Here is a 12,179-nt window from a genome sequence, read left to right on the forward strand (position 1 = left end):
TCCATGTAATTCCCTTCTCCTGAGAATCCTCCATGTAATTCCCTTCTCCCGGGAGACTCCTCCATGTAATTCCCTTCTCCCGGGAATCTTCCATGTAATTCCTTTTCTCCCGGGAATCCTCCATGTAATTACCTTCTCCCGGGAATCTTCCATGTAATCTTCCATATAATTCCCTTCTCCCGGGAATCTTCCATGTAATTACCTTCTCCCGGGAATCCTCCATGTAATTCCCTTCTCTCGGGAATCCTCCATGGAATTCCATTCTCCCGGGAATCTTCCATGTAATACCCTTCTCCCGGGAATCCTCCATGTAATTCCCTTCTCCTGAGAATCCTCCATGTAATTCCCTTCTCCTGAGAATCCTCCATGTAATTCCCTTCTCCTGGGAATCCTCCATGTAATTCCCTTCTCCCGGGAATCTTCCATGTAATTCCCTTCTCCCGGGAATCCTCCATGGAATTCCCTTCTCCTGAGAATCCTCCATGTAATTCCCTTCTCCTGGGAATCCTTCATGTAATTCCCGTCTCATGGGAATCCTCCATGTAATTTCCTTCTTCTGGGAATCCTTCATGTAATTCCCGTCTCATGGGAATCCTCCATGTAATTCCCTTCTCCCGGGAATCCTCCATGTAATTCCCTTCTCCTGAGAATCCTCCATGTAATTCCCTTCTCCCGGGAATCTTCCATGTAATTCCCTTCTCCCGGGAATCCTCCATGTAATTCCCTTCTCCTGAGAATCCTCCATGTAATTCCCTTCTCCTGGGAATCCTTCATGTAATTCCCGTCTCATCTGAATCCTCCATGTAATTCCCTTCTCCTGGGAATCCTCCATGTAATTCCTTTCTCCTGGGACTCCTCCATGTAATTCCTTTCTCCTGGGAATCCTCCATGTAATTCCCTTCTCCCGGGAATCCTCCATGTAATTCCCTTCTCCCGGGAATCCTCCATGTAATTCCCTTCTCCTGAGAATCCTCCATGTAATTCCTTTCTCCCGGGAATCCTCCATGTAATTACCTTCTCCCGGGAATCTTCCATGTAATTCCCTTCTCCCGGGAATCTTCCATGTAATTCCCTTCTCCCGGGAATCCTCCATGTAATTCTCTTCTCTCGGGAATCCTCCATGTAATTCCCTTCTCCTGGGAATCCTCCATGTAATTCCCTTCTCCCGGGAATCCTCCATGTAATTCCCTTTTCCCGAGAATCCTCCATGTAATTCCCTTCTCCTGGGAATCCTCCATGTAATTCCCTTCTCCCGGGAATCTTCCATGTAATTCCCTTCTCCCGGGAATCCTCCATGTAATTCCATTCTCCCGAGAATCCTCCATGTAATTCCCTTCTCCTGGGAATCCTCCATGTAATTCCCTTCTCCTGGGAATCCTCCATGTAATTCCCTTCTCCTGAGAATCCTCCATGTAATTCCCTTCTCCTGAGAATCCTCCATGTAATTCCCTTCTCCCGGGAATCCTCCATGTAATTCCCTTCTCCTGAGAATCCTCCATGTAATTCCCTTCTCCCGGGAATCTTCCATGTAATTCCCTTCTCCCGGGAATCCTCCATGTAATTCCCTTCTCCTGGGAATCCTCCATGTAATTCCCTTCTCCTGGGAATCCTTCATGTAATTCCCATCTCATGGGAATCCTCCATGTAATTCCCTTCTTCTGGGAATCCTCCATGTAATTCCCTTCTCCTGAGAATCCTCCATGTAATTCCTTTCTCCTGGGAATCCTCCATGTAATTCCCTTCTCCTGAGAATCCTCCATGTAATTCCTTTCTCCCGGGAATCCTCCATGTAATTACCTTCTCCCGGGAATCTTCCATGTAATTCCCTTCTCCCGGGAATCTTCCATGTAATTCCCTTCTCCCGGGAATCCTCCATGTAATTCTCTTCTCCCGGGAATCCTCCATGTAATTCCCTTCTCCCGGGAATCCTTCATGTAATTCCCTTCTCCTGGGAATCCTCCATGTAATTCCCTTCTCCCGGGAATCTTCCATGTAATTCCCTTCTCCCGGGAATCCTCCATGTAATTCCCTTCTCCTGGGAATACTCCATGTAATTCCCTTCTCCCGAGAATCCTCAATGTAATTCCCTTCTCCCGAGAATCCTCCATGTAATTCCCTTCTCCCGGGAATCCTACATGTAATTCCCTTCTCCCGGGAATCCTCCATGTAATTCCCTTCTCCCGGGAATCCTACATGTAATTCCCTTCTCCCGGGAATCCTCCATGTAATTTCCTTCTCCTGGGAATCCTCCATGTAATTTCCTTCTCCTGGGAATCCTCCATGTAATTCCCTTCTCCTGAGAGTCCTCCATGTAATTCCCTTCTCCTGGGAATCCTCCATGTAATTCCCTTCTCCTGGGAATCCTCCATGTAATTCCCTTCTCCTGGGAATCCTCCATGTAATTCCCTTCTCCTGGGAATCCTCCATGTAATTCCCTTCTCCTGGGAATCCTCCATGTAATTTCCTTCTCCTGGGAATCCTCCATGTAATTCCCTTCTCCTGAGAGTCCTCCATGTAATTCCCTTCTCCTGGGAATCCTCCATGTAATTCCCTTCTCCTGGGAATCCTCCATGTAATTCCCTTCTCCCGGGAATCCTCCATGTAATTTCCTTCTCCTGGGAATCCTCCATGTAATTCCCTTCTCCTGGGAATCCTCCATGTAATTCCCTTCTCCTGAGAATCCTCCATGTAATTCCCTTCTCCTGAGAATCCTCCATGTAATTTCCTTCTCCTGAGAATCCTCCATGTAATTCCCTTCTCCTGAGAATCCTCCATGTAATTCCCTTCTCCCAGGAATCCTCCATGTAATTTCCTTCTCCTGAGAATCCTCCATGTAATTCCCTTCTCCTGAGAATCCTCCATGTAATTCCCTTCTCCTGAGAATCCTCCATGTAATTCCCTTCTCCTGAGAATCCTCCATGTAATTCCCTTCTCCTGAGAATCCTCCATGTAATTCCCTTCTCCTGAGAATCCTCCATGTAATTCCCTTATCCTGAGAATCCTCCATGTAATTCCCTTCTCCTGAGAATCCTCCATGTAATTCCCTTCTCCCAGGAATCCTCCATGTAATTTCCTTCTCCTGAGAATCCTCCATGTAATTCCCTTCTCCTGAGAATCCTCCATGTAATTCCCTTCTCCTGAGAATCCTCCATGTAATTCCCTTCTCCCGGGAATCCTCCATGTAATTCCCTTCTCCTGAGAATCCTCCATGTAATTCCCTTCTACTGAGAATCCTCCATGTAATTTCCTTCTCCTGAGAATCCTCCATGTAATTCCCTTCTCCTGAGAATCCTCCATGTAATTCCCTTCTACTGAGAATCCTCCATGTAATTCCCTTCTCCTGGGAATCCTCCATGTAATTCCCTTCTCCCGGGAATCCTCCATGTAATTTCCTTCTCCTGGGAATCCTCCATGTAATTCCCTTCTCCTGGGAATCCTCCATGTAATTCCCTTCTCCTGAGAATCCTCCATGTAATTCCCTTCTCCTGAGAATCCTCCATGTAATTCCCTTCTCCTGAGAATCCTCCATGTAATTCCCTTCTCCTGAGAATCCTCCATGTAATTCCCTTCTCCCAGGAATCCTCCATGTAATTTCCTTCTCCTGAGAATCCTCCATGTAATTCCCTTCTCCTGAGAATCCTCCATGTAATTCCCTTCTCCTGAGAATCCTCCATGTAATTCCCTTCTCCTGAGAATCCTCCATGTAATTCCCTTCTCCCAGGAATCCTCCATGTAATTTCCTTCTCCTGAGAATCCTCCATGTAATTCCCTTCTCCTGAGAATCCTCCATGTAATTCCCTTCTCCTGAGAATCCTCCATGTAATTCCCTTCTCCTGAGAATCCTCCATGTAATTCCCTTCTCCTGAGAATCCTCCATGTAATTCCCTTCTCCTGAGAATCCTCCATGTAATTCCCTTATCCTGAGAATCCTCCATGTAATTCCCTTCTCCTGAGAATCCTCCATGTAATTCCCTTCTCCCAGGAATCCTCCATGTAATTTCCTTCTCCTGAGAATCCTCCATGTAATTCCCTTCTCCTGAGAATCCTCCATGTAATTCCCTTCTCCTGAGAATCCTCCATGTAATTCCCTTCTCCCGGGAATCCTCCATGTAATTCCCTTCTCCTGAGAATCCTCCATGTAATTCCCTTCTCCTGAGAATCCTCCATGTAATTTCCTTCTCCTGAGAATCCTCCATGTAATTCCCTTCTCCTGAGAATCCTCCATGTAATTCCCTTCTCCTGAGAATCCTCCATGTAATTCCCTTCTCCTGAGAATCCTCCATGTAATTCCCTTATCCTGAGAATCCTCCATGTAATTCCCTTCTCCTGAGAATCCTCCATGTAATTCCCTTCTCCCAGGAATCCTCCATGTAATTTCCTTCTCCTGAGAATCCTCCATGTAATTCCCTTCTCCTGAGAATCCTCCATGTAATTCCCTTCTCCTGAGAATCCTCCATGTAATTCCCTTCTCCCGGGAATCCTCCATGTAATTCCCTTCTCCTGAGAATCCTCCATGTAATTCCCTTCTCCTGAGAATCCTCCATGTAATTTCCTTCTCCTGAGAATCCTCCATGTAATTCCCTTCTCCTGGGAATCCTCCATGTAATTCCCTTCTCCCGGGAATCCTCCATGCAATTCCCTTCTCCCGGGAATCCTCCATGTAATTCCCTTCTCCTGGGAATCCTCCATGTAATTCCCTTCTCCCGGGAATCCTCCATGCAATTCCCTTCTCCTGGGAATCCTCCATGTAATTCCTTTCTCCTGGGTCTCCATTGGCCGTCATTTGAAGAATATGAAATGGATTTTCTGAAAGATAATGAAATATTTTCTCATTCCGTTGACAGAACTGGCAGATGTGAAACCCGACCTGATCTGCGAAGCGTTCGATATGGTGGCCACCTTCCACAAGTGTCAGTTTAAGGATTGGGATATTTTTTTCAATAAGGATAGTGTGAGGGATAAGATCTGCTATGACATCATAGACGATGACGTAAAAAATACGATCACAATCAAGGCCCCTATACATGCAGGGAGTTGTGCATTCCAGTCCCAGGTAAGTGTTCTCCAATCTTACTACTAGTATTGTTTCTGTATCATGGCCCCTCCCCCAAGGCTGAATTCACACCAATCAGCTGCAGTGTCCCAATTAATGTGAACGCCCCCACCATGTCTTCTGTGCCCCGGAGCCCTTCATTGAATATCATACCCCAAAATACTAGTGACATGCTGTGCTCCCATTATACACCACGCTACAGGACACATGCTTTGCTCCCATTCTACATCACACTACAGGAGACATGCTGTGCTCCCATTATACACCACACTACAGGACACATGCTGTGCTCCCATTCTACAACACACTACAGGAGACATGCTGTGCTCCCATTCTACACCACACTACAGGAGACATGCTGTGCTCCCATTCTACACCACACTACAGGATACATACTGTGCTCCCATTCTACATCACCCTACAGGAGACATGCTGTGCTCCCATTCTACACCACACTACAGGACACATGCTGTGCTCCCATTCTACACCCCACTACAGGACACATGCTGTGCTCCCATTCTACATCACCCTACAGGAGACATGCTGTGCTCCCATTCTACACCACACTACAGGACACATGCTGTGCTCCCATTCTACATCACACTACAGGATACATACTGTGCTCCCATTCTACATCACCCTACAGGAGACATGCTGTGCTCCCATTCTACACCACACTACAGGAGACATGCTGTGCTCCCATTCTACATCACACTACAGGACACATGCTGTGCTCCCATTCTACATCACCCTACAGGACACATGCTGTGCTCCCATTCTACATCACCCTACAGGAGATATGCTGTGCTCCCATTCTACACCACACTACAGGAGACATGCTGTGCTCCCATTCTACATCACCCTACAGGAGACATGCTGTGCTCCCATTCTACACCACACTACAGGAGACATGCTGTGCTCCCATTCTACATCACCCTACAGGAGACATGCTGTGCTCCCATTCTACACCACACTACAGGACGCATGCTGTGCTCCCATTCTACACCACACTACAGGACACATGCTGTGCTCCCATTCTACACCACACTACAGGAGACATGCTGTGCTCCCATTCTACACCACACTACAGGAGACATGCTGTGTTCCCATTCTACATCACACTACAGGACACATGCTGTGCTCCCATTCTACATCACACTACAGAACACATGCTGTGCTCCCCATTTCTACACAACACTACAGGACACATGCTGTGCTCCCCAATTCTACACCACACTACAGGACACATGCTGTGCTCCCCATTTCTACACCACACTACAGGACACATGCTGTGCTCCCATTCTACACCCCACTACAGGAGACATGCTGTGCTCCCATTCTACATCACAATACAGGACACATGCTGTGCTCCCATTTTACATCACACTACAGGACACATGCTGTGCTCCCATTCTACCCCACACTACAGGAGACATGCTGTGCTCCCATTCTACATCACCCTACAGGAGACATGCTGTGCTCCCATTCTACATCACACAACAGGACACATGCTGTGCTCCCGTTCTACAGGACACTACAGGAAACATACTGTGCTCCCATTCTACATCCCACTACAGGACACATGCTGTGCTCCCATTCTACATCCCACTACAGGACACATGCTGTGCTCCCATTCTACACCCACTACAGGAGACATGCTGTGCTCCCATTCTACACCACACTACAGGATACATGCTGTGCTCCCATTCTACACCCCACTACAGGAGACATACTGTGCTCCCATTCTACATCACACTACAGGAGACATGCTGTGCTCCCATTCTACACCACACTACAGGACACATGCTGTGCTCCCATTCTACATCACACTACAGGAGACATGCTGTGCTCCCATTCTACACCACACTACAGGAGACATGCTGTGCTCCCATTCTACACCCACTACAGGAGACATGCTGTGCTCCCATTCTACACCACACTACAGGATACATGCTGTGCTCCCATTCTACACCCCACTACAGGAGACATACTGTGCTCCCATTCTACATCACACTACAGGAGACATGCTGTGCTCCCATTCTACACCACACTACAGGACACATGCTGTGCTCCCATTCTACACCCCACTACAGGAGACATGCTGTGCTCCCATTCTACACCACACTACAGGAGACATGCTGTGCTCCCATTTCTACACCACACTACAGGACACATGCTGTGCTCCCATTCTACACCCCACTACAGGAGACATGCTGTGCTCCCATTCTATACCACACTGCAGGAGACATGCTGTGCTCCCATTATACATCACACTACAGGAGACATGCTGTGCTCCCATTCTACACCACACTACAGGAGACATGCTGTGCTCCCATTTCTACACCACACTACAGGACACATGCTGTGCTCCCATTCTACACCCCACTACAGGAGACATGCTGTGCTCCCATTCTATACCACACTGCAGGAGACATGCTGTGCTCCCATTCTACATCACACTACAGGAGACATGCTGTGCTCCCATTCTACATCCCACTACAGGACACATGCTGTGCTCCCATTCTACATCACACTACAGGAGACATGCTGTGCTCCCATTCTACACCACACTACAGGACACATGCTGTGCTCCCATTCTACACCACACTACAGGAGACATGCTGTGCTCCCATTCTACACCCCACTACAGGAGACATGCTGTGCTCCCATTCTACACCACACTACAGGAGACATGCTGTGCTCCCATTTCTACACCACACTACAGGACACATGCTGTGCTCCCATTCTACACCCCACTACAGGAGACATGCTGTGCTCCCATTCTATACCACACTGCAGGAGACATGCTGTGCTCCCATTATACATCACACTACAGGAGACATGCTGTGCTCCCATTCTACACCACACTACAGGAGACATGCTGTGCTCCCATTTCTACACCACACTACAGGACACATGCTGTGCTCCCATTCTACACCCCACTACAGGAGACATGCTGTGCTCCCATTCTATACCACACTGCAGGAGACATGCTGTGCTCCCATTCTACATCACACTACAGGAGACATGCTGTGCTCCCATTCTACATCCCACTACAGGACACATGCTGTGCTCCCATTCTACATCACACTACAGGAGACATGCTGTGCTCCCATTCTACACCACACTACAGGACACATGCTGTGCTCCCATTCTACACCACACCACAGGAGACATGCTGTGCTTCCATTCTATACCCCACTACAGGACACATGCTGTGCTCCCATTCTACATCACACTACAGGACACATGCTGTGCTCCCCATTTCTACACAACACTACAGGACACATGCTGTGCTCCCCATTTCTACACAACACTACAGAACACATGCTTTGCTCCCCATTTCTACACCGCACTACAGGACACATGCTGTGCTCCCATTCTACATCACACTACAGGAGACATGCTGTTATCCCATTCTACACCACACTACAGGACACATGCTGTGCTCCCATTCTACACCACACTACAGGACACATGCTGTGCTCCCATTCTAAATCACCCTACAGGAGACATACTGTGCTCCCATTCTACATCACACTACTGGAGACATGCTGTGCTCCCATTCTACATCACACTACAGGACACATGCTGTGCTCCCATTCTACATCACCCTACAGGAGACATACTGTGCTCCCATTCTACATCACCCTACAGGAGACATACTGTGCTCCCATTCTACATCACCCTACAGGAGACATACTGTGCTCCCATTCTACATCACCCTACAGGAGACATGCTGTGCTCCCATTCTACATCACCCTACAGGAGACATGCTGTGCTCCCATTCTACACCACACAACAGGACACATGCTGTGCTCCCATTCTACACCACACTACAGGAGACATGCTGTGCTCCCATTCTACACCACACTACAGGACACATGCTGTGTTCCCATTCTACATCACACTACAGGAGACATGCTGTGCTCCCATTCTACACAACACTACAGGACACATTCTGTGCTCCCATTCTACATCACACTACAGAACACATGCTGTGCTCCCCATTTCTACACAACACTACAGGACACATGCTGTGCTCCCCATTTCTACACCACACTACAGGACACATGCTGTGCTCCCCATTTCTACACCACACTACAGGACACATGCTGTGCTCCCATTCTACACCCCACTACAGGAGACATGCTGTGCTCCCATTCTACATCACAATACAGGACACATGCTGTGCTCCCATTCTACTCCACACTACAGGAGACATGCTGTGCTCCCATTTTACATCACACTACAGGACACATGCTGTGCTCCCATTCTACCCCACACTACAGGAGACATGCTGTACTCCCATTCTACATCACCCTACAGGAGACATACTGTGCTCCCATTCTACACCACACAACAGGACACATGCTGTGCTCCCGTTCTACAGGACACTACAGGAGACATACTGTGCTCCCATTCTACATCCCACTACAGGACACATGCTGTGCTCCCATTCTACATCCCACTACAGGACACATGCTGTGCTCCCATTCTACATCACACTACAGGACACATGCTGTGCTCCCATTTTATACCACACAACAGGACACATGCTGTGCTCCCATTTTATACCACACAACAGGACACATGCTGTGCTCCCATTTTATACCACACAACAGGACACATGCTGTGCTCCAATTCTACATCACACTACAGGACACATGCTGTGCTCCCATTCTACACCACACTACAGGACACATGCTGTGCTCCCATTCTACACCACACTACAGGACACATGCTGTGCTCCCATTTTATACCACACAACAGGACACATGCTGTGCTCCTATTTTATACCACACAACAGGACACATACTGTGCTCCCATTTTATACCACACAACAGGACACATGCTGTGCTCCCATTTTATACCACACAACAGGACACATTCGGTGCTCCCATTCTAAATCCCACTACAGGACGCATGCTTTGCTCCCATTCTACACCACACCACAGGAGACATGCTGTGCTCCCATTCTACATCACACTACAGGACACATGCTGTGCTCCCATTCTACACCACACTACAGGAGACATGCTGTGCTCCCATTCTACACCACACTACAGGAGACATGCTGTGCTCCCATTCTACACCACACTACAGGAGACATGCTGTGCTCCCATTCTACACCACACTACAGGAGACATGCTGTGCTCCCATTCTACATCACACTGCAGGACACAAGGCTCATAGAATATATTTTGGGCACAAAATAGTGCCACTGTTCAAAATATTCAAAAAGTTACATGGCATTTGTATGGCAGTTGTTGTGTGTGATGGGGGAGGAGGAAATAGATGTCCTCGCTATCTATTTTATTAATGATTGATTTTTTTGTTTTGTTTTTTTTTGTTTCTATAAAGGTAACAACTAACACCGACGTCACATATAAATCTACGTTTGTCGTTGATGTGACAGAACCCGGATCAACAGTCACAAGACTTGATAAGATTAGTGTAACCCTGAAGTGTTCCTATCCGTTGGATTTGCTCGCCAGTCTGCATAAGACTCTGAAACCCATCATCACGTGAGACAAAAAACAAAAAATCAAAATGTCAAGTCTTATGCCGCGTACACACGATCGCACATTCCGACAACCAAACCATGGATTTTTTTTCCCGATAGATGGCGGGTAAAACTTGTCTTGCATACACACGGTCACACAAATCTTGTCGGAAATTCCGAACGTCAAGAACGCGGTGACGTACAAGACATACAACGAGCCGAGAAGAATGAAGTTCAATAGCCGGTGCGGCCCTTCTGCTTGGTTCCGAGCAAACGTGGAATTTTGTGCGTCGGAATTGTGTACACGATCGGAATTTCCGACAACAAGTCTTGTTGTCTGAAAATTCGAGATCCAGCTCTCAAACATTTGTTGTCGGAAATTCCGACAGCAAACGTCCGATGGAGCCCTCTACACGGCCGGAATTTCCGACAACAAGCTCACATCCAACATTTCCCTTTGAAAAATCTGACTGTGTATTCGTGGCATAAAGCCTCATACGCACGATCAGACTATGTACAAACTTTCCCCTGGACTTTTGTACAAAGGGCATTGGCCATAAACTTGTATTGCATACACATGATCAGACTTTGTGCAAACTTTCCCCTGGACTTTTGTACAAAGGGCGTTGGCCATAAACTTGTATTGCATACACATGATCAGACTTTGTGCAAACTTTCCCCTGGACTTTTGTACAAAGGGCGTTGGCCATAAACTTGTATTGCATACACATGATCAGACTTTGTGCAAACTTTCCCGTGGACTTTTGTACAAAGTGTGTTGGCTCTAAGCTTGTATTGTATACACACGATCTGATGAACGTAGTAACGTTTCAACATACTGACGGCACTTCAAAAGAGGACGTTTAATTACTCCGGTGCCACCCTTTGGTCAACTTCTGTATTGTTGTCTGATCTTTTGCGTTGGTTCTGAGCATGCCTGTTTGTACTTTGTACAAAAGTCCGATGGTTTTCTGTACACACAATCAGACTTTGCTCCATCGGACTTTTGTTGCCAGAAAGTTTGTCGATTCGCACAGCCAACAAAAGTCCGATGAAAAATTAAAAAGTTTGCCCGATGGAGCGTACACACTGTCAGATGTTGGCTTAAAACAGCTAATTTGCATGTTTTTTTGTCAAAAAGTCAGATTGTGTGTACAGGCCTTAAAGCTTCATACACACGATCGGACTTTGCATAAACCTTCCCATGGATTTTTGTACAAAAGGGCGTTGGCTGTGAACTTGTATTGCATACACACGGCAGGACTTTTTCAGCCAACTTTCACCAAATCATGTGGTTTTTCTGCTCTTTACCGCCACCTTTGGTCAACTTCTGTATTGTTGTCTGATCTTTTGCATTGGTTTTGAGCATGCCTGTTTGTACTTTGTACAAAAGTCTGATGGGTTTCTGTACACACGATCGGACTTTTCTCCATCGGACTTTTGTTGCCAGAAAGTTTGTCCATTCGCACAGCCAACAAAAATCCGATGAAAAATGAAAAAGTTTGTCCGATGGAGCGTACACACGGTCGGATGTTGCATTAAAACAGCTAATTTGCAAGTTTGTTGTCAAAAAGTCCGATCGTGTGTATGGGCCTTAAGATTAATGGAAGTTGTCTGAAG

Source organism: Lithobates pipiens, unplaced genomic scaffold, assembly GCF_037356315.1.
Source record: "Lithobates pipiens isolate NorthernLeopardFrog02 unplaced genomic scaffold, aLitPip1_a1.2 Scaffold_22, whole genome shotgun sequence".
Classification (NCBI taxonomy): Eukaryota; Metazoa; Chordata; class Amphibia; order Anura; family Ranidae; genus Lithobates; species Lithobates pipiens.